The 24,755-nt window shown below is 38.1% G+C and overlaps 4 non-coding genes and 2 pseudogenes across 4 annotated transcripts; all 6 read right to left on the bottom strand.

Annotated features, from left to right (window-relative positions):
• Positions 1-1,028: 1,028 nt before the first annotated feature.
• Positions 1,029-7,916, bottom strand: LOC120285739 (annotated as a pseudogene).
• A 393-nt stretch (positions 7,917-8,309) lies between these two features.
• Positions 8,310-8,488, bottom strand: LOC120285713. The gene has a single exon (XR_005544933.1). It is a non-coding gene; the product is annotated as a 5.8S ribosomal RNA (ribosomal RNA).
• Positions 8,489-9,177: 689 nt separating this feature from the next.
• LOC120285727 lies at positions 9,178-11,172 on the bottom strand. The gene has a single exon (XR_005544947.1). It is a non-coding gene; the product is annotated as a small subunit ribosomal RNA (ribosomal RNA).
• A 3,921-nt stretch (positions 11,173-15,093) lies between these two features.
• LOC120285738 lies at positions 15,094-21,500 on the bottom strand (annotated as a pseudogene).
• Positions 21,501-21,893: 393 nt separating this feature from the next.
• LOC120285712 lies at positions 21,894-22,072 on the bottom strand. Its single transcript, XR_005544932.1, has one exon. It is a non-coding gene; the product is annotated as a 5.8S ribosomal RNA (ribosomal RNA).
• Positions 22,073-22,761: 689 nt separating this feature from the next.
• On the bottom strand, positions 22,762-24,755 carry LOC120285718. The gene has a single exon (XR_005544938.1). It is a non-coding gene; the product is annotated as a small subunit ribosomal RNA (ribosomal RNA).

Raw genomic sequence — 24,755 nt, 5'->3', positions numbered from 1 at the left:
GCAACTTGACACAATTCATTAAAGTCTTTATATTAATTATATGATATGGACAATATCATATGCGTCACTAAATTGATGACGAGGTGTTTGGCAACTTGACACAATTCATTAAAGTCTTTATATTAATTATATGATAGGGACAATATCATATGCGTCACTAAATTGATGACGAGGTGTTTGGCAACTTGACACAATTCATTAAAGTCTTTATATTAATTATATGATATGGACAATATCATATGCGTCACTAAATTGATGACGAGGTGTTTGGCAACTTGATACAATTCTTTAAAGTCTTTATATCAAAAATTATATGATAGGGACAATATCATATGCGTCACTAAATTGATGACGAGGTGTTTGGCAACTTGACACAATTCATTAAAGTCTTTATATTAATTATATGATATGGACAATATCATATGCGTCACTAAATTGATGACGAGGTGTTTGGCAACTTGATACAATTCTTTAAAGTCTTTATATCAAAAATTATATGATAGGGACAATATCATATGCGTCACTAAATTGATGACGAGGTGTTTGGCAACTTGACACAATTCATTAAAGTCTTTATATTAATTATATGATATGGACAATATCATATGCGTCACTAAATTGATGACGAGGTGTTTGGCAACTTGATACAATTCTTTAAAGTCTTTATATCAAAAATTATATGATAGGGACAATATCATATGCGTCACTAAATTGATGACGAGGTGTTTGGCAACTTGACACAATTCATTAAAATTCTTTATATTAATTATATGATAGGGACAATATCATATGCGTCACTAAATTGATGACGAGGTGTTTGGCAACTTGACACAATTCATTAAAGTCTTTATATTAATTATATGATAGGGACAATATCATATGCGTCACTAAATTGATGACGAGGTGTTTGGCAACTTGATACAATTCTTTAAAGTCTTTATATCAAAAATTATATGATAGGGACAATATCATATGCGTCACTAAATTGATGACGAGGTGTTTGGCTACAGGAAAAAATCATTTATTTATCGAATCATCAAGCAAAGGATAAGCTTCAGTGGATCGCAGTATGGCAGCTGCTCAACCACTTACAACACCTTGCCTGTTACAAAAGTCGTTTACAATTGATTCTAGGCTTTGTCATTGTATTAAATAATGCTTTTATATGTAACTAGCGCGGCATCAGGTGATCGAAGATCCTCCTAATTTACTATGTTACAAATTACATTGGCATCACATCCATTGTCGTTTATAAAATAAATTATAAACTTTAAATGGTTTAGAAGCCATACAATGCAAATTGCCCCTTATTTATCATTGCAGTCCAGCACGGATACGACCTTAGAGGCGTTCAGGCATAATCCAACGGACGTAGCGTCATACCACTGTTCGCTCGAACAAGTATTGTGCCATTGGTCCGTACCTGCGGTTCCTCTCGTACTACGCAGGAATGCTGTCGCAACAACGTTTTGTCATTAGTAGGGTAAAACTAACCTGTCTCACGACGGTCTAAACCCAGCTCACGTTCCCTTGCATGGGTGAACAATCCAACGCTTGGTGAATTTTGCTTCACAATGATAGGAAGAGCCGACATCGAAGGATCAAAAAGCGACGTCGCTATGAACGCTTGGCCGCCACAAGCCAGTTATCCCTATGGTAACTTTTCTGACACCTCTTGTTAAAAACTCTTTAAACCAAAAGGATCGATAGGCCGAGCTTTTGCTGTCCCTGTGTGTACTGAACACCGAGATCAAGTCAGCATTTGCCCTTTTGCTCTATGTGTGGTTTCTGTCCGCACTGAGCTGGCCTTGGGACACCTCCGTTATTATTTGAGAGATGTACCGCCCCAGTCAAACTCCCTACCTGGCAATGTCCTTGAATTGGATCATACCTGAGTAATTGGAGTTATACCAAATTTTCAAATCAAAAATACATAAATGCATCGTTTTATTAAAGAATTTGTTTGCGATTATATAACAAACTCGTGATACTTTGATCAAGAAGCTTGCATCAAAACCCAATACCATAAGATATAATAAATATATCCGTATAATGGCTAGGAAATGATACACGTTCCATTTAATCAAGTAAGTAAGGAAACAATAAGAGTAGTGGTATTTCATTGACGATACCAAACCGAGGTCTAATATCTCCCACTTATTCTACACCTCTTATGTCTCCTTACACTGCCAGATTAGAGTCAAGCTCAAAAGGGTCTTCTTTCCCCGCTAATTATTCCAAGCCCGTTCCCTTGGCTGTGGTTTCGCTAGATAGTAGATAGGGACAGTAGGAATCTCGTTAATCCATTCATGCGCGTCACTAATTAGATGACGAGGCATTTGGCTATTTTTTTTTTTTTTTTTTTTTTTTTTGATCGCGGAGGTATGGAAATCTATCGAAAGATACTAGGGCTGCCAACACTGCGTGTGGTCAGTTTTCCTAGCATGCACGATTCATTGCTCTATCTGAACCGAAGTTCCGCAACGCCTACGTACTAAAACCATCCTCATAGCCATTTATATATAACCATTGTTTTGCGATGTTTATGCCTTTATTGATGTTATGCCAAGACAGCAAGCAAATGTTTTGAACCAAACGTTTTAGCTAAGTCCAATCTCGGGAAAACCCGCTCAGGTACATGAACTGTTTAAAACAACCGAGACTGCCTCTCATAACCTGGACGCTAATGATATGACTATCATATTTGCTGAGGAGACCCTTTGCTATCAATCTTTTAACGGATTGACCACTCCAGATCCCCCTCCAGTTCAGGGTGGCAGAATGGAATTCAATGTCACCTGCGGCTTCGAATCTGCGACGCAATTCAGTTCGTATGTCCGGTCTGTCGTATCTATTGATTTTGCGCTGGTGTGCATCATCCATAGAGTGTCCGTCTGTCACAATTTGTATGTCGATCACATCAATGTGATCTTGTCGTAGTGCCACCAGGTCCGGTTTATTAAGGCCGGATTCGCACTGCAGACTTGGTTCAACAATGACCACGCAGCCTCTCTCCTCAAGTCCCCGCTTGATTCGATTTACTACGCAGTTGTGTCTAGCTACGCGCCTCCCATGCGATCGATAACATTTTTGCATTATGTGGTTTGTTGTTTCGGGAGCGTCACATCCTGCACGACACTGTCGTTCCAATTCGTGCCTTCCCCTTGTAGTACGAGACTTCGTGGGTAGGGCATTTATCCGCAGACGAATACCGTCTATATATTCCTTTCCTGTTAGTAAACGCGTGGGTTGATTAACCCACCCGTGTTGCGGTCCCCAATGGCCCGCTTCACGGAGTCCGCTGCCATCAACTGAGAGGTACAATTTGTTCGCCCAATATTTTTCTATTGCCGGACGCGATAACAATTCATTTTGTTCAGCTAATAATCTATCTCGGGCCCGTTGTTTTTCGGCTTCGAGGAAAGAGCTGGCTACCTCGTTTTGCGTGAGGTGAGGCCATTTAATATTACTCAATCGTCTTAGCCTTAACATTGGAGCTACCCATCTTAGTGATGGAATTCCGAGACCTCCACTTTTTGGGGGTGCATGAATGAATGCTATCGGCATATCCAGCGGAAGATTTAGCCATCTTCGCACATAGTATCTTATTAATTTGTCAGTTTTTCGTAGGACGCCTATCGCCACACTCCCAAGGGCTAACTTGTGATAGAGCTGTGGGATAAGGACAGTCCTAAGGGCGAACATCCTCTGTTGTGGTTTGAGGGGGGCCTTTGTCAATCTTTGTAGCTTTGGACCAATGTCCTCGGCCGGATTGCATCGAACCCTCCCAGTTGCAGTGAAGTTGATGCCTAAGTACTTCCACTCGTCCGTTCGCTTCAATGATGGAATCTCTCTCGAGCCTACGTAGAAGCTCTGTGCCTCTAGCACGGTACACTTCTGTTTCGGCTGGCCCTTAATGCCAACGGTAAAACATTTGTCGGCATTAAGTTTAAGGCCGACGAGAGATAGAAAATCCAACGTTCTGTCCAACAATACTTGAAGTCCCATTCGAGTTTCAGCAAATAGTACCAAATCATCTGCAAACGCGGCCGCGTTAGTAATGGCATTTCCGACTTTGGCACCAATTTCGCTGGGTAGGTTTCTAAGTAACCTGTCCATTACCAAGTTAAATAGAATAGGAGACAAAGGGTCACCCTGCTTCACTCCTCTAGCAGGGACGAATTCCTCTGAACTCCAACCGTCCCCATTGAGACTGGTACCGCCACCCTCGTACGTATTCTGTACGTAGTCAACGAAGCCCTTTGGCGCACCATAAGCACGTAAGGTGTCATATATAGATGCATGCGATAAAGAATCGAATGCCTTGCTTACATCTAAATTAGCTATGTAGCAAGATCTAAAGTGCTTATGGCTATGCCTCAAGACTAAGTCAACTATCGTCGCATTATCGGCACATCCGTCGGTAGGTAAGAAGCCCCGCTGGCGCGGGTCCCAATTGATTGATGAGTTCAACCGGGTTGCCAATATGGCATTTAGCTGTCTTACCAGGACTGAAGGCACCGATATTGGACGAAAGTCTTGCGGTCGCTTCGCCGTCACCGTTTTCGGGATGAAGACGGTTCTGGCCAGTCGGATAGAGTGTGGTAGATTACCGCACCATAGAATTAGGTTCATTATTCGCAACATAAACCTGACGGCACCTCCCTGGCAGATTTTGGAGTTATCCCGTCAGGCCCCGGAGATGAAGATAATGAGATTCTTGACGCCCGAAGGTCATGCTCCGTAATAGCAGACCAAACCCTCTCAAGCGAGTGATCCATTTGTATCACTTCTCCACTGCAAGAGCTTGGGCTAGGCTGAGTCATTACTTCTCTCCAGTAGGGAACCATTACTTCTTGGCTTGGCATTACCGACTCATCAGTTCCATTTAGCAAGGACTTGATGCATCTTCCTTTATGCTTATCCCAGTTACGCTGGACGACAGCATACTGCTGCCTTCTGCTTTCTCTCCTATTCCGAGGTCTCCGAGGAGGTCTCGTCAGCGTGTGTCGTACACCCTGTGCCGGAAAAATTCCCAGGAGATATAGCGATAAGCATTGGAGAGTGGTTTCCTTTCCCTCGAGCTCTGCCCTGTCAATGATCGTTTGTAGCTCTTGGGCTCTCCATTTGGAATGGCATTCTACGGGGCTATACCCACGCAGTGTCTGCAAAATTTCCCTGTTCGACTGTTCGAAGGGAGTGATTGGAGTTGTTTCTGATGTTGTTACTTGGTGGTTTTGCTCACTTCTACTAGGGCGGCGCCTTATGGTTAGATTAAGAGAGTCATAGTTACTCCCGCCGTTGACCCGCGCTTACTTGAATTTCTTCACTTTGACATTCAGAGCACTGGGCAGAAATCACATTGTGTCAACACCCGCTAGGGCCATCACAATGCTTTGTTTTAATTAGACAGTCGGATTCCCCAAGTCCGTGCCAGTTCTGAATTGATTGTTAATTGATAATCGTTATAATTGATAAGAACTAATTGGTTTAACCCAAATAGTATTCTTAAAAATTTTAGCAAGAAAGTTCCACAATTGGCTACGTAACTAAACTATCCGGGGAACAAGTAACTAACATAAATGCTAGAAACTCTATTTACCCAGAACGAGCACATAAACCATGTTATTGTTTCCCAATCAAGCCCGACTATCTCAATCTTCAGAGCCAATCCTTATCCCGAAGTTACGGATCTAATTTGCCGACTTCCCTTACCTACATTATTCTATCGACTAGAGACTCTTCACCTTGGAGACCAGCTGCGGATATTGGTACGGCCTGTTGAGAAGTTTGCGTGTCCCCACCATAAATTTTCAAGGTCCGAGGAGAAAATATCGACACAACAGTATATGTCATGCTCTTCTAGCCCATCTACCATATCTCTCTGCGAAAGACTTCCATGGTAGTACGGCTATAAAACAGAAAAGAAAACTCTTCCGATATCTCTCGACGGCTTCTTTATGGTCGTTCCTGTTGCCAGGATGAGCACGAGGCCCATATTTAATAACAAACGGATACTCAACAGGTTACGGAATTGGAACCGTATTCCCTTTCGTTCAAAATTATTCAAGTGTATTATATTCGCTTTGTTTATATAGTTAGGCATTTTTGTTTTACTTGAAAATTTTCGGCTTTCGCCTTGAACTTAGGACCGACTAACTCGTGATCAACCACTGTTCACACGAAACCCTTCTCCACTTCAGTCCTCCAAGGTCTCATTCGATTATTTGCTACTACCACCAAGATCTGTACCAATGGCAGCTCCATGCAGGCTTACGCCAAACACTTCTACGCATACCATTGTACCTTCCTACTCACTAAAGTTTCAAAATTTATATCACAAGTAATATAAATCATCTACTTTAGCGGTAATGTATAGGTATACAACTTAAGCGCCATCCATTTTAAGGGCTAGTTGCTTCGGCAGGTGAGTTGTTACACACTCCTTAGCGGATTTCGACTTCCATGATCACCGTCCTGCTGTTTTAAGCAACCAACGCCTTTCATGGTATCTGCATGAGTTGTTAATTTGGGCACCGTAACATTACGTTTGGTTCATCCCACAGCGCCAGTTCTGCTTACCAAAAGTGGCCCACTGGGCACATTATATCATAACCTTGAACTTCATATCAAGAAAGTTAAGGTTCTTACCCATTTAAAGTTTGAGAATAGGTTAAGATCGTTTCGACCCTAAGGCCTCTAATCATTCGCTTTACCAGATAAGATTATTTTATATAATATTAAAATGCACCAGCTATCCTGAGGGAAACTTCGGAAGGAACCAGCTACTAGATGGTTCGATTGGTCTTTCGCCCCTATACTCAATTCTGACAATCGATTTGCACGTCAGAACTGTTTCGGTCTTCCATCAGGGTTTCCCCTGACTTCAACCTGATCAAGTATAGTTCACCATCTTTCGGGTCACAGCATATATGCTCAAGGTACGTTCCAGTTAGAGGCATAAATAATATAAATATACATTATACATAACTATATAGAACGCCCCGGGATTGTGTTAATTAGCTATAAATAGCTAAAAAACTAATCCCATTATTAGTCAAGTTAATTACGCTATTAGGTTTACATCCCAATAACTTGCACATATGTTAGACTCCTTGGTCCGTGTTTCAAGACGGGTCCCGAAGGTATCCTGAATCTTTCGCATTGTTAATCATACAAGAGCATATAATAAACACAAAAATCAATGATAATTATGCCATTATATAATTCCGAAAAATTAACGCTCTGTAATAATATAAATCTATCAGCACTTTATCAAATTAATAACATTTATTCTGTGTTAAAATGCAAGCAATTTAATTGGAATAAACTATAAGTTATATTTTATGATAAATTTGGGATATGCTAATAGATTACAATGTCCTTATATGGAAAAAATGCACATTATTCTTAATAATATTATTTAAATATTACAATTTTAATGATGAATTTTCCATAACGGATATTCAGGTTCATCGGGCTTAACCTCTAAGCAGTTTCACGTACTGTTTAACTCTCTATTCAGAGTTCTTTTCAACTTTCCCTCACGGTACTTGTTTACTATCGGTCTCATGGTTATATTTAGTTTTAGATGGAGTTTACCACCCACTTAGTGCTGCACTATCAAGCAACACGACTCTTTGGAAACATCATCTAGTAATCATTAACGTTATACGGGCCTGGCACCCTCTATGGGTAAATGGCCTCATTTAAGAAGGACTTAAATCATTAATTTCTCATACTAGAATATTGACGCTCCATACACTGCATCTCACATTTGCCATATAGACAAAGTGACTTAGTGCTGAACTGTTTTCTTTTCGCTCGCCGCTACTAAGAAAATCCTTGTTAGTTTCTTTTCCTCCCCTAATTAATATGCTTAAATTCAGGGGGTAGTCCCATATGAGTTGAGGTTGTATATATAACTATATTTTGCCATAAATTCTTTATATATAAATGATAAAACAATCAATTAAATTCGTTATAAATAGTTCCAATAGTTCTTGTAAGCAAAGTTATTTTTTATCCATTTAACGAACCAACGAAGAATAATAACATAACCAAGTTTTTTTTTTTCGAATCATTAATAAGAGACAATTCTAGATGAAAAATATTTCAATTTTTTATGCTAGACATTTCTCAGTATTATTTGATTGAAAAAGAAAATATTTCTCTTCGTTTTTCACATTCAAATGTGAGATAATGTTTTTCATTTCTTTTTTAATATTATGAATAAAATCATTATTTAATCCAATAATATACCATATGCTTATAAAAAATTTATAAACAACTTAATTAGCATAGTCTTACAACCCTCAACCATATGTAGTCCAAGCAGCACTATAAAATTAATTAAAGTACATAACAGCATGGACTGCGATATGCGTTCAAAATGTCGATGTTCATGTGTCCTGCAGTTCACACGATGACGCACAGTTTGCTGCGTTCTTCATCGACCCATGAGCCGAGTGATCCACCGCTTAGAGTTTTATAATTCATTTTTATATAATGTCAATATTGTTTTTATTGAAAGAAATTAAAAATACACCATTTTACTGGCATATATCAATTCCTTCAATAAATTTATTTTTATACCTAAAATAAATGTTGCGAAATGTCTTAGTTTCATATAAGCATTATGTATCATAATAATCTGGTTATGGTTTGCTATTTTGGGTGACACATACTGCAAAATTTATATAAAACATTAACCTGATGGATGACAGGTACAAACATTGTATATTTTAGGTTGTTGCATTAGCCAACGTATGCTCATAACATAGATGAACAATACATATTCGCAACGCGTGTATATTATGGTCCATATACACACAAACTTATTTCGATTACCACATTCAAAATTATTTTAATTTTAATTCGACTTCCACTTTCGAATTTAGTTTAGTTTCTTCGATTTCCATTTTCGAGAATTTGTTTTTATAGGAAACGCCGTTGTTGTAGTAAGTACTGCCACAAATACGCACAACAACATTAATAATGTTAAAGTCTTTTTATGAGGTTGCCAAGCCCCACATATAAATAAAATAAAAGCCATCTACATTTTATTTTCACTTTAACTTTTGATTCCGTAGAATCATTTTGTAATATTTTTATTTTGGTAAATTGTATTTATTTGTATTATAACAAATGTTTATTAACGGTAAGGATATTATACAATAATGATCCTTCCGCAGGTTCACCTACGGAAACCTTGTTACGACTTTTACTTCCTCTAAATAATCAAGTTCGGTCAACTTTTGCGAAACAACCGTAACACGCAAGGCGTCACAGTGATCACGTCCGGAGACCTCACTAAATAATTCAATCGGTAGTAGCGACGGGCGGTGTGTACAAAGGGCAGGGACGTAATCAATGCGAGTTAATGACTCACACTTACTGGGAATTCCAAGTTCATGTGAACAGTTTCAGTTCACAATCCCAAGCATGAAAGTGGTTCAGCGGTTTACCCGGACCTCTCGGTCTAGGAAATACACGTTGATACTTTCATTGTAGCGCGCGTGCAGCCCAGGACATCTAAGGGCATCACAGACCTGTTATTGCTCAATCTCATTATTGCTAGACGCAATTTGTCCATTTAAGAAGCTAGTGTCCTTATAATGGGACAAACCAACAGGTACGGCTCCACTTACATAAACACATTCAAACACAATAAACATTTTACTGCCACCATGAATGAAGGCTACATAAGCTTCAGCACCATAATCCTGAAGATATCTATTTAATATATTTGAGTCTCGTTCGTTATCGGAATTAACCAGACAAATCACTCCACGAACTAAGAACGGCCATGCACCACCACCCATAGATTCGAGAAAGAGCTATCAATCTGTCTTACACACTTATGTTCGGACCTGGTAAGTTTTCCCGTGTTGAGTCAAATTAAGCCGCAGGCTCCACTCCTGGTGGTGCCCTTCCGTCAATTCCTTTAAGTTTCAGCTTTGCAACCATACTTCCCCCGGAGCCCAAAAGCTTTGGTTTCCCGGGAAGCGACTGAGAGAGCCATAAAAGTAGCTACACCCAATTGCTAGCTGGCATCGTTTATGGTTAGAACTAGGGCGGTATCTGATCGCCTTCGAACCTCTAACTTTCGTTCTTGATTAATGAAAACATCTTTGGCAAATGCTTTCGCTTAAGTTAGTCTTACGACGGTCCAAGAATTTCACCTCTCGCGTCGTAATACTAATGCCCCCAAACTGCTTCTATTAATCATTACCTCTTGATCTGAAAACCAATGAAAGCAGAACAGAGGTCTTATTTCATTATCCCATGCACAGAATATTCAGGCATTTGAAGCCTGCTTTAAGCACTCTAATTTGTTCAAAGTAATAGTACCGGCCCACAATAACACTCGTTTAAGAGCACTAGTGCAGGTTTTTAAATAGGAGGAACATATGAAAAAATACAAGTATTTAATCACATATAAGAACTCCACCGGTAATACGCTTACATACATAAAGGTATAGTACTAACCACAATTGTAAGTTGTACTACCCGTATGAAGCACAAGTTCAACTACGAACGTTTTAACCGCAACAACTTTAATATACGCTATTGGAGCTGGAATTACCGCGGCTGCTGGCACCAGACTTGCCCTCCAATTGGTCCTTGTTAAAGGATTTAAAGTGTACTCATTCCAATTACAGGGCCTCGGATATGAGTCCTGTATTGTTATTTTTCGTCACTACCTCCCCGAGCTGGGAGTGGGTAATTTACGCGCCTGCTGCCTTCCTTAGATGTGGTAGCCGTTTCTCAGGCTCCCTCTCCGGAATCGAACCCTGATTCCCCGTTACCCGTTGCAACCATGGTAGTCCTAGATACTACCATCAAAAGTTGATAGGGCAGACATTTGAAAGATCTGTCGTCGGTACAAGACCATACGATCTGCATGTTATCTAGAGTTCAACCAATATAACGATCTTGCGATCGCTTGGTTTTAGCCTAATAAAAGCACATGTCCCATAAGGTTCATGTTTTAATTGCATGTATTAGCTCTAGAATTACCACAGTTATCCAAGTAACTGTTAACGATCTAAGGAACCATAACTGATATAATGAGCCTTTTGCGGTTTCACTTTTAATTCGTGTGTACTTAGACATGCATGGCTTAATCTTTGAGACAAGCATATAACTACTGGCAGGATCAACCAGAATAATGTTTTTCCTTCATATTCCATTCATATTTTTTGAATCGAAATAAGCAATATAATAGATATATGGATTTTTCACTTTATATAATTCCATGATTTTTATTATATTGAATAAAATTCAATATTTCGCCTTTGGGTAAAATTTTAAATATATATTTATAAGTAAAATATCCATTCGATTACGGCCATTTTTATATAGCATTCGTAATCCATAATTTCATTTTTAATTTATACTTGTTTTACCAATATAACAAGAATTTCATATAATTATTGTAATATATATGTTTCTATAATTATATCTTTTTATATATACATATTTCATTATAAAATATCATTTTATTTCCAACATACATAATTATTGTATCCACACATGTACAATTTTTGTTTAACCAATATAAATATTAAGTTAAATCATTTGCATTTTGAAGATAAATTTAAAATTTATCTCTTTTCATATATCTCTCTGGTAATATATAACATAAAACCAAGCGCATATGATAATATTTCCACATTTAATATATAATTTTATATTTCTTTCATAAGAATCCATATTTGTATTATACCGTAACGATATAATAATCCAACTATACGGCAGGTAATAAATAAATATTTGCCTGCCTCCAAAAATTAACGATAATATATGGAAACGATTTGTTATTCTATATATAATAGAAACTTGACTTTTGTTTCAACGATATTATCTAAAAAGCGTATATTCCTATTATCCGCGGAGCCAAGTCCCGTGTTCTATAGAACTGAGAAACAAATTTGTACGGATAATAATATACTTTATTGTATGTAACCAATATAAACATAATCCGAAATAAATATTTCGAATAATGCGGGAGGTCGGCAACCACTGCCTACCTATAGTAGTTTTTGAACCCGCTGTCGTCAAAGCGGGTATTTTCAATTCCGTTTGCCACCCAACATACGGGCTATTCTCTTATATATTAAGAGATTATATGAACATTTCATTTTTTTTTCCATTATTCATATATAATATGATTATTTTTTTCTTTATACATATAATACATATTAATTTTCATATGTTTATTATTTAATTTACTCATATTATTGCCAAAATCATATGAATACATAAGTTTTGAACAATATGAGAGGTCGGCAACCACTGCCTACCTATAGTAGTTTTTGAACCCTCTGTCGTAATTCCGGTCGTTTACACTACTATACCCTCTCCCTATAATGGCTTTTCTCTATAATACTAAGAGAATGTGGGAATATTTCAGCATTTTTTTCCTTATACATATAATAATTAATCATTTTCATATGTATATTATTTAATTTACTCATATAATTCCCAAAATCATATGAATTCATAAGTTTTGAACAATATGAGAGGTCGGCAACCACTGCCTACCTATAGTAGTTTTTGAACCCTCTGTCGTAATTCCGGTCGTTTACACTACTATACCCTCTCACTATAATGGCTTTTCTCTATAATACTGAGAGAATGTGGGAATATTTCAGCATTTTTTCCCTTATACATATAATAATTAATCATTTTCATATGTATATTATTTAATTTACTCATATAATTCCCAAAATCATATGAATACATAAGTTTTGAACAATATGAGAGGTCGGCAACCACTGCCTACCTATAGTAGTTTTTGAACCCTCTGTCGTAATTCCGGTCGTTTACACTACTATACCCTCTCACTATAATGGCTTTTCTCTATAATACTGAGAGAATGTGGGAATATTTCAGCATTTTTTCCCTTATACATATAATAATTAATCATTTTCATATGTATATTATTTAATTTACTCATATAATTGCCAAAATCATATGAATACATAAGTTTTGAACAATATGAGAGGTCGGCAACCACTGCCTACCTATAGTAGTTTTTGAACCCTCTGTCGTAATTCCGGTCGTTTACACTACTATACCCTCTCACTATAATGGCTTTTCTCTATAATACTGAGAGAATGTGGGAATATTTCAGCATTTTTTCCCTTATACATATAATAATTAATCATTTTCATATGTATATTATTTAATTTACTCATATAATTGCCAAAATCATATGAATACATAAGTTTTGAACAATATGAGAGGTCGGCAACCACTGCCTACCTATAGTAGTTTTTGAACCCTCTGTCGTAATTCCGGTCGTTTACATACTATACCCTCTCACTATAATGGCTTTTCTCTATAATACTGAGAGAATGTGGGAATATTTCAGCATTTTTTCCCTTATACATATAATAATTAATCATTTTCATATGTATATTATTTAATTTACTCATTTAATTGCCAAAATCATATGAATACATAAGTTTTGAACAATATGAGAGGTCGGCAACGGTCTTTCCTCTATAATACTAAGATAATATGGGAATATTTCAGCATTTTTTCCCTTATACATATAATAATTAATCATTTTCATAAGTATATTATTTAATTTACTCGTATATAATTGCCAAAATCCTATGAACACATAAGAGAATACAATATGAGAGGTCGGCGCAACCATAATATAGTAGTTGATGACGAGGTGTTTGGCAACTTGATACAATTCTTTAAAGTCTTTATATCAAAAATTATATGATAGGGACAATATCATATGCGTCACTAAATTGATGACGAGGTGTTTGGCAACTTGACACAATTCATTAAAAGTTTTTATATTAATTATATGATAGGGACAATATCATATGCGTCACTAAATTGATGACGAGGTGTTTGGCAACTTGACACAATTCATTAAAATTCTTTATATTAATTATATGATAGGGACAATATCATATGCGTCACTAAATTGATGACGAGGTGTTTGGCAACTTGACACAATTCATTAAAGTCTTTATATTAATTATATGATAGGGACAATATCATATGCGTCACTAAATTGATGACGAGGTGTTTGGCAACTTGACACAATTCATTAAAGTCTTTATATTAATTATATGATATGGACAATATCATATGCGTCACTAAATTGATGACGAGGTGTTTGGCAACTTGATACAATTCTTTAAAGTCTTTATATCAAAAATTATATGATAGGGACAATATCATATGCGTCACTAAATTGATGACGAGGTGTTTGGCAACTTGACACAATTCATTAAAGTCTTTATATTAATTATATGATATGGACAATATCATATGCGTCACTAAATTGATGACGAGGTGTTTGGCAACTTGACACAATTCATTAAAGTCTTTATATTAATTATATGATAGGGACAATATCATATGCGTCACTAAATTGATGACGAGGTGTTTGGCAACTTGACACAATTCATTAAAGTCTTTATATTAATTATATGATATGGACAATATCATATGCGTCACTAAATTGATGACGAGGTGTTTGGCAACTTGATACAATTCTTTAAAGTCTTTATATCAAAAATTATATGATAGGGACAATATCATATGCGTCACTAAATTGATGACGAGGTGTTTGGCAACTTGACACAATTCATTAAAGTCTTTATATTAATTATATGATATGGACAATATCATATGCGTCACTAAATTGATGACGAGGTGTTTGGCAACTTGATACAATTCTTTAAAGTCTTTATATCAAAAATTATATGATAGGGACAATATCATATGCGTCACTAAATTGATGACGAGGTGTTTGGCAACTTGACACAATTCATTAAAATTCTTTATATTAATTATATGATAGGGACAATATCATATGCGTCACTAAATTGATGACGAGGTGTTTGGCAACTTGACACAATTCATTAAAGTCTTTATATTAATTATATGATAGGGACAATATCATATGCGTCACTAAATTGATGACGAGGTGTTTGGCAACTTGATACAATTCTTTAAAGTCTTTATATCAAAAATTATATGATAGGGACAATATCATATGCGTCACTAAATTGATGACGAGGTGTTTGGCTACAGGAAAAAATCATTTATTTATCGAATCATCAAGCAAAGGATAAGCTTCAGTGGATCGCAGTATGGCAGCTGCTCAACCACTTACAACACCTTGCCTGTTACAAAAGTCGTTTACAATTGATTCTAGGCTTTGTCATTGTATTAAATAATGCTTTTATATGTAACTAGCGCGGCATCAGGTGATCGAAGATCCTCCTAATTTACTATGTTACAAATTACATTGGCATCACATCCATTGTCGTTTATAAAATAAATTATAAACTTTAAATGGTTTAGAAGCCATACAATGCAAATTGCCCCTTATTTATCATTGCAGTCCAGCACGGATACGACCTTAGAGGCGTTCAGGCATAATCCAACGGACGTAGCGTCATACCACTGTTCGCTCGAACAAGTATTGTGCCATTGGTCCGTACCTGCGGTTCCTCTCGTACTACGCAGGAATGCTGTCGCAACAACGTTTTGTCATTAGTAGGGTAAAACTAACCTGTCTCACGACGGTCTAAACCCAGCTCACGTTCCCTTGCATGGGTGAACAATCCAACGCTTGGTGAATTTTGCTTCACAATGATAGGAAGAGCCGACATCGAAGGATCAAAAAGCGACGTCGCTATGAACGCTTGGCCGCCACAAGCCAGTTATCCCTATGGTAACTTTTCTGACACCTCTTGTTAAAAACTCTTTAAACCAAAAGGATCGATAGGCCGAGCTTTTGCTGTCCCTGTGTGTACTGAACACCGAGATCAAGTCAGCATTTGCCCTTTTGCTCTATGTGTGGTTTCTGTCCGCACTGAGCTGGCCTTGGGACACCTCCGTTATTATTTGAGAGATGTACCGCCCCAGTCAAACTCCCTACCTGGCAATGTCCTTGAATTGGATCATACCTGAGTAATTGGAGTTATACCAAATTTTCAAATCAAAAATACATAAATGCATCGTTTTATTAAAGAATTTGTTTGCGATTATATAACAAACTCGTGATACTTTGATCAAGAAGCTTGCATCAAAACCCAATACCATAAGATATAATAAATATATCCGTATAATGGCTAGGAAATGATACACGTTCCATTTAATCAAGTAAGTAAGGAAACAATAAGAGTAGTGGTATTTCATTGACGATACCAAACCGAGGTCTAATATCTCCCACTTATTCTACACCTCTTATGTCTCCTTACACTGCCAGATTAGAGTCAAGCTCAAAAGGGTCTTCTTTCCCCGCTAATTATTCCAAGCCCGTTCCCTTGGCTGTGGTTTCGCTAGATAGTAGATAGGGACAGTAGGAATCTCGTTAATCCATTCATGCGCGTCACTAATTAGATGACGAGGCATTTGGCTATTTTTTTTTTTTTTTTTTGATCGCGGAGGTATGGAAATCTATCGAAAGATACTAGGGCTGCCAACACTGCGTGTGGTCAGTTTTCCTAGCATGCACGATTCATTGCTCTATCTGAACCGAAGTTCCGCAACGCCTACGTACTAAAACCATCCTCATAGCCATTTATATATAACCATTGTTTTGCGATGTTTATGCCTTTATTGATGTTATGCCAAGACAGCAAGCAAATGTTTTGAACCAAACGTTTTAGCTAAGTCCAATCTCGGGAAAACCCGCTCAGGTACATGAACTGTTTAAAACAACCGAGACTGCCTCTCATAACCTGGACGCTAATGATATGACTATCATATTTGCTGAGGAGACCCTTTGCTATCAATCTTTTAACGGATTGACCACTCCAGATCCCCCTCCAGTTCAGGGTGGCAGAATGGAATTCAATGTCACCTGCGGCTTCGAATCTGCGACGCAATTCAGTTCGTATGTCCGGTCTGTCGTATCTATTGATTTTGCGCTGGTGTGCATCATCCATAGAGTGTCCGTCTGTCACAATTTGTATGTCGATCACATCAATGTGATCTTGTCGTAGTGCCACCAGGTCCGGTTTATTAAGGCCGGATTCGCACTGCAGACTTGGTTCAACAATGACCACGCAGCCTCTCTCCTCAAGTCCCCGCTTGATTCGATTTACTACGCAGTTGTGTCTAGCTACGCGCCTCCCATGCGATCGATAACATTTTTGCATTATGTGGTTTGTTGTTTCGGGAGCGTCACATCCTGCACGACACTGTCGTTCCAATTCGTGCCTTCCCCTTGTAGTACGAGACTTCGTGGGTAGGGCATTTATCCGCAGACGAATACCGTCTATATATTCCTTTCCTGTTAGTAAACGCGTGGGTTGATTAACCCACCCGTGTTGCGGTCCCCAATGGCCCGCTTCACGGAGTCCGCTGCCATCAACTGAGAGGTACAATTTGTTCGCCCAATATTTTTCTATTGCCGGACGCGATAACAATTCATTTTGTTCAGCTAATAATCTATCTCGGGCCCGTTGTTTTTCGGCTTCGAGGAAAGAGCTGGCTACCTCGTTTTGCGTGAGGTGAGGCCATTTAATATTACTCAATCGTCTTAGCCTTAACATTGGAGCTACCCATCTTAGTGATGGAATTCCGAGACCTCCACTTTTTGGGGGTGCATGAATGAATGCTATCGGCATATCCAGCGGAAGATTTAGCCATCTTCGCACATAGTATCTTATTAATTTGTCAGTTTTTCGTAGGACGCCTATCGCCACACTCCCAAGGGCTAACTTGTGATAGAGCTGTGGGATAAGGACAGTCCTAAGGGCGAACATCCTCTGTTGTGGTTTGAGGGGGGCCTTTGTCAATCTTTGTAGCTTTGGACCAATGTCCTCGGCCGGATTGCATCGAACCCTCCCAGTTGCAGTGAAGTTGATGCCTAAGTACTTCCACTCGTCCGTTCGCTTCAATGATGGAATCTCTCTCGAGCCTACGTAGAAGCTCTGTGCCTCTAGCACGGTACACTTCTGTTTCGGCTGGCCCTTAATGCCAACGGTAAAACATTTGTCGGCATTAAGTTTAAGGCCGACGAGAGATAGAAAATCCAACGTTCTGTCCAACAATACTTGAAGTCCCATTCGAGTTTCAGCAAATAGTACCAAATCATCTGCAAACGCGGCCGCGTTAGTAATGGCATTTCCGACTTTGGCACCAATTTCGCTGGGTAGGTTTCTAAGTAACCTGTCCATTACCAAGTTAAATAGAATAGGAGACAAAGGGTCACCCTGCTTCACTCCTCTAGCAGGGACGAATTCCTCTGAACTCCAACCGTCCCCATTGAGACTGGTACCGCCACCCTCGTACGTATTCTGTACGTAGTCAACGAAGCCCTTTGGCGCACCATAAGCACGTAAGGTGTCATATATAGATGCATGCGATAAGAATCGAATGCCTTGTTAATCTAAATTAGCTATTGCAAGTCTAAGTGCTTATGGCTATGCCGGTTCTGGCCAGTCGGATAGAGTGTGGTAGATTACCGCACCATAGAATTAGGTTCATTATTCGCAACATAATACCTGACGGCACCTCCCTGGCAGATTTTGGAGTTATCCCGTCAGGCCCGGAGATGAAGATAATGAGATTCTTGACGCCCGAAGGTCATGCTCCGTAATAGCAGACCAAACCTCTCAAGCGAGTGATCCATTTGTATCACTTCTCCACTGCAAGAGCTTGGCTAGGCTGGTCATTACTTCTTCCGTAACCATTATTCTTTTTTTCTATTCCATTTACTTGATGCATCTTTTTTTTTCCAGTTACGCTGGACGACAGATACTGCTTTCTGCTTTCTCTCTATTCGAGGTCTCCGAGGAGTTCGTCAGGTGTGTCGTACACCTGTGCGAAAATCCAAATATACATAAGCATGGAGTTTCCTTAAGAGAGTCATAGTTACTCCCGCCGTTGACCCGCGCTTACTTGAATTTCTTCACTTTGACATTCAGAGCACTGGGCAGAAATCACATTGTGTCAACACCCGCTAGGGCCATCACAATGCTTTGTTTTAATTAGACAGTCGGATTCCCCAAGTCCGTGCCAGTTCTGAATTGATTGTTAATTGATAATCGTTATAATTGATAAGAACTAATTGGTTTAACCCAAATAGTATTCTTAAAAATTTTAGCAAGAAAGTTCCACAATTGGCTACGTAACTAAACTATCCGGGGAACAAGTAACTAACATAAATGCTAGAAACTCTATTTACCCAGAACGAGCACATAAACCATGTTATTGTTTCCCAATCAAGCCCGACTATCTCAATCTTCAGAGCCAATCCTTATCCCGAAGTTACGGATCTAATTTGCCGACTTCCCTTACCTACATTATTCTATCGACTAGAGACTCTTCACCTTGGAGACCAGCTGCGGATATTGGTACGGCCTGTTGAGAAGTTTGCGTGTCCCCACCATAAATTTTCAAGGTCCGAGGAGAAAATATCGACACAACAGTATATGTCATGCTCTTCTAGCCCATCTACCATATCTCTCTGCGAAAGACTTCCATGGTAGTACGGCTATAAAACAGAAAAGAAAACTCTTCCGATATCTCTCGACGGCTTCTTTATGGTCGTTCCTGTTGCCAGGATGAGCACGAGGCCCATATTTAATAACAAACGGATACTCAACAGGTTACGGAATTGGAACCGTATTCCCTTTCGTTCAAAATTATTCAAGTGTATTATATTCGCTTTGTTTATATAGTTAGGCATTTTTGTTTTACTTGAAAATTTTCGGCTTTCGCCTTGAACTTAGGACCGACTAACTCGTGATCAACCACTGTTCACACGAAACCCTTCTCCACTTCAGTCCTCCAAGGTCTCATTCGATTATTTGCTACTACCACCAAGATCTGTACCAATGGCAGCTCCATGCAGGCTTACGCCAAACACTTCTACGCATACCATTGTACCTTCCTACTCACTAAAGTTTCAAAATTTATATCACAAGTAATATAAATCATCTACTTTAGCGGTAATGTATAGGTATACAACTTAAGCGCCATCCATTTTAAGGGCTAGTTGCTTCGGCAGGTGAGTTGTTACACACTCCTTAGCGGATTTCGACTTCCATGATCACCGTCCTGCTGTTTTAAGCAACCAACGCCTTTCATGGTATCTGCATGAGTTGTTAATTTGGGCACCGTAACATTACGTTTGGTTCATCCCACAGCGCCAGTTCTGCTTACCAAAAGTGGCCCACTGGGCACATTATATCATAACCTTGAACTTCATATCAAGAAAGTTAAGGTTCTTACCCATTTAAAGTTTGAGAATAGGTTAAGATCGTTTCGACCCTAAGGCCTCTAATCATTCGCTTTACCAGATAAGATTATTTTATATAATATTAAAATGCACCAGCTATCCTGAGGGAAACTTCGGAAGGAACCAGCTACTAGATGGTTCGATTGGTCTTTCGCCCCTATACTCAATTCTGACAATCGATTTGCACGTCAGAACTGTTTCGGTCTTCCATCAGGGTTTCCCCTGACTTCAACCTGATCAAGTATAGTTCACCATCTTTCGGGTCACAGCATATATGCTCAAGGTACGTTCCAGTTAGAGGCATAAATAATATAAATATACATTATACATAACTATATAGAACGCCCCGGGATTGTGTTAATTAGCTATAAATAGCTAAAAAACTAATCCCATTATTAGTCAAGTTAATTACGCTATTAGGTTTACATCCCAATAACTTGCACATATGTTAGACTCCTTGGTCCGTGTTTCAAGACGGGTCCCGAAGGTATCCTGAATCTTTCGCATTGTTAATCATACAAGAGCATATAATAAACACAAAAATCAATGATAATTATGCCATTATATAATTCCGAAAAATTAACGCTCTGTAATAATATAAATCTATCAGCACTTTATCAAATTAATAACATTTATTCTGTGTTAAAATGCAAGCAATTTAATTGGAATAAACTATAAGTTATATTTTATGATAAATTTGGGATATGCTAATAGATTACAATGTCCTTATATGGAAAAAATGCACATTATTCTTAATAATATTATTTAAATATTACAATTTTAATGATGAATTTTCCATAACGGATATTCAGGTTCATCGGGCTTAACCTCTAAGCAGTTTCACGTACTGTTTAACTCTCTATTCAGAGTTCTTTTCAACTTTCCCTCACGGTACTTGTTTACTATCGGTCTCATGGTTATATTTAGTTTTAGATGGAGTTTACCACCCACTTAGTGCTGCACTATCAAGCAACACGACTCTTTGGAAACATCATCTAGTAATCATTAACGTTATACGGGCCTGGCACCCTCTATGGGTAAATGGCCTCATTTAAGAAGGACTTAAATCATTAATTTCTCATACTAGAATATTGACGCTCCATACACTGCATCTCACATTTGCCATATAGACAAAGTGACTTAGTGCTGAACTGTTTTCTTTTCGCTCGCCGCTACTAAGAAAATCCTTGTTAGTTTCTTTTCCTCCCCTAATTAATATGCTTAAATTCAGGGGGTAGTCCCATATGAGTTGAGGTTGTATATATAACTATATTTTGCCATAAATTCTTTATATATAAATGATAAAACAATCAATTAAATTCGTTATAAATAGTTCCAATAGTTCTTGTAAGCAAAGTTATTTTTTATCCATTTAACGAACCAACGAAGAATAATAACATAACCAAGTTTTTTTTTTTCGAATCATTAATAAGAGACAATTCTAGATGAAAAATATTTCAATTTTTTATGCTAGACATTTCTCAGTATTATTTGATTGAAAAAGAAAATATTTCTCTTCGTTTTTCACATTCAAATGTGAGATAATGTTTTTCATTTCTTTTTTAATATTATGAATAAAATCATTATTTAATCCAATAATATACCATATGCTTATAAAAAATTTATAAACAACTTAATTAGCATAGTCTTACAACCCTCAACCATATGTAGTCCAAGCAGCACTATAAAATTAATTAAAGTACATAACAGCATGGACTGCGATATGCGTTCAAAATGTCGATGTTCATGTGTCCTGCAGTTCACACGATGACGCACAGTTTGCTGCGTTCTTCATCGACCCATGAGCCGAGTGATCCACCGCTTAGAGTTTTATAATTCATTTTTATATAATGTCAATATTGTTTTTATTGAAAGAAATTAAAAATACACCATTTTACTGGCATATATCAATTCCTTCAATAAATTTATTTTTATACCTAAAATAAATGTTGCGAAATGTCTTAGTTTCATATAAGCATTATGTATCATAATAATCTGGTTATGGTTTGCTATTTTGGGTGACACATACTGCAAAATTTATATAAAACATTAACCTGATGGATGACAGGTACAAACATTGTATATTTTAGGTTGTTGCATTAGCCAACGTATGCTCATAACATAGATGAACAATACATATTCGCAACGCGTGTATATTATGGTCCATATACACACAAACTTATTTCGATTACCACATTCAAAATTATTTTAATTTTAATTCGACTTCCACTTTCGAATTTAGTTTAGTTTCTTCGATTTCCATTTTCGAGAATTTGTTTTTATAGGAAACGCCGTTGTTGTAGTAAGTACTGCCACAAATACGCACAACAACATTAATAATGTTAAAGTCTTTTTATGAGGTTGCCAAGCCCCACATATAAATAAAATAAAAGCCATCTACATTTTATTTTCACTTTAACTTTTGATTCCGTAGAATCATTTTGTAATATTTTTATTTTGGTAAATTGTATTTATTTGTATTATAACAAATGTTTATTAACGGTAAGGATATTATACAATAATGATCCTTCCGCAGGTTCACCTACGGAAACCTTGTTACGACTTTTACTTCCTCTAAATAATCAAGTTCGGTCAACTTTTGCGAAACAACCGTAACACGCAAGGCGTCACAGTGATCACGTCCGGAGACCTCACTAAATAATTCAATCGGTAGTAGCGACGGGCGGTGTGTACAAAGGGCAGGGACGTAATCAATGCGAGTTAATGACTCACACTTACTGGGAATTCCAAGTTCATGTGAACAGTTTCAGTTCACAATCCCAAGCATGAAAGTGGTTCAGCGGTTACCCGGACCTCTCGGTCTAGGAAATACACGTTGATACTTTCATTGTAGCGCGCGTGCAGCCCAGGACATCTAAGGGCATCACAGACCTGTTATTGCTCAATCTCATTATTGCTAGACGCAATTTGTCCATTTAAGAAGCTAGTGTCCTTATAATGGGACAAACCAACAGGTACGGCTCCACTTACATAAACACATTCAAACACAATAAACATTTTACTGCCACCATGAATGAAGGCTACATAAGCTTCAGCACCATAATCCTGAAGATATCTATTTAATATATTTGAGTCTCGTTCGTTATCGGAATTAACCAGACAAATCACTCCACGAACTAAGAACGGCCATGCACCACCACCCATAGATTCGAGAAAGAGCTATCAATCTGTCTTACACACTTATGTTCGGACCTGGTAAGTTTTCCCGTGTTGAGTCAAATTAAGCCGCAGGCTCCACTCCTGGTGGTGCCCTTCCGTCAATTCCTTTAAGTTTCAGCTTTGCAACCATACTTCCCCCGGAGCCCAAAAGCTTTGGTTTCCCGGGAAGCGACTGAGAGAGCCATAAAAGTAGCTACACCCAATTGCTAGCTGGCATCGTTTATGGTTAGAACTAGGGCGGTATCTGATCGCCTTCGAACCTCTAACTTTCGTTCTTGATTAATGAAAACATCTTTGGCAAATGCTTTCGCTTAAGTTAGTCTTACGACGGTCCAAGAATTTCACCTCTCGCGTCGTAATACTAATGCCCCCAAACTGCTTCTATTAATCATTACCTCTTGATCTGAAAACCAATGAAAGCAGAACAGAGGTCTTATTTCATTATCCCATGCACAGAATATTCAGGCATTTGAAGCCTGCTTTAAGCACTCTAATTTGTTCAAAGTAATAGTACCGGCCCACAATAACACTCGTTTAAGAGCACTAGTGCAGGTTTTTAAATAGGAGGAACATATGAAAAAATACAAGTATTTAATCACATATAAGAACTCCACCGGTAATACGCTTACATACATAAAGGTATAGTACTAACCACAATTGTAAGTTGTACTACCCGTATGAAGCACAAGTTCAACTACGAACGTTTTAACCGCAACAACTTTAATATACGCTATTGGAGCTGGAATTACCGCGGCTGCTGGCACCAGACTTGCCCTCCAATTGGTCCTTGTTAAAGGATTTAAAGTGTACTCATTCCAATTACAGGGCCTCGGATATGAGTCCTGTATTGTTATTTTTCGTCACTACCTCCCCGAGCTGGGAGTGGGTAATTTACGCGCCTGCTGCCTTCCTTAGATGTGGTAGCCGTTTCTCAGGCTCCCTCTCCGGAATCGAACCCTGATTCCCCGTTACCCGTTGCAACCATGGTAGTCCTAGATACTACCATCAAAAGTTGATAGGGCAGACATTTGAAAGATCTGTCGTCGGTACAAGACCATACGATCTGCATGTTATCTAGAGTTCAACCAATATAACGATCTTGCGATCGCTTGGTTTTAGCCTAATAAAAGCACATGTCCCATAAGGTTCATGTTTTAATTGCATGTATTAGCTCTAGAATTACCACAGTTATCCAAGTAACTGTTAACGATCTAAGGAACCATAACTGATATAATGAGCCTTTTGCGGTTTCACTTTTAATTCGTGTGTACTTAGACATGCATGGCTTAATCTTTGAGACAAGCATATAACTACTGGCAGGATCAACCAGAAT

Source organism: Drosophila simulans, unplaced genomic scaffold (genome assembly GCF_016746395.2).
Source record: "Drosophila simulans strain w501 unplaced genomic scaffold, Prin_Dsim_3.1 Segkk94_quiver_pilon, whole genome shotgun sequence".
NCBI lineage: Eukaryota > Metazoa > Arthropoda > Insecta > Diptera > Drosophilidae > Drosophila > Drosophila simulans.
This window is presented reverse-complemented; position numbering and strand designations above follow the sequence as displayed.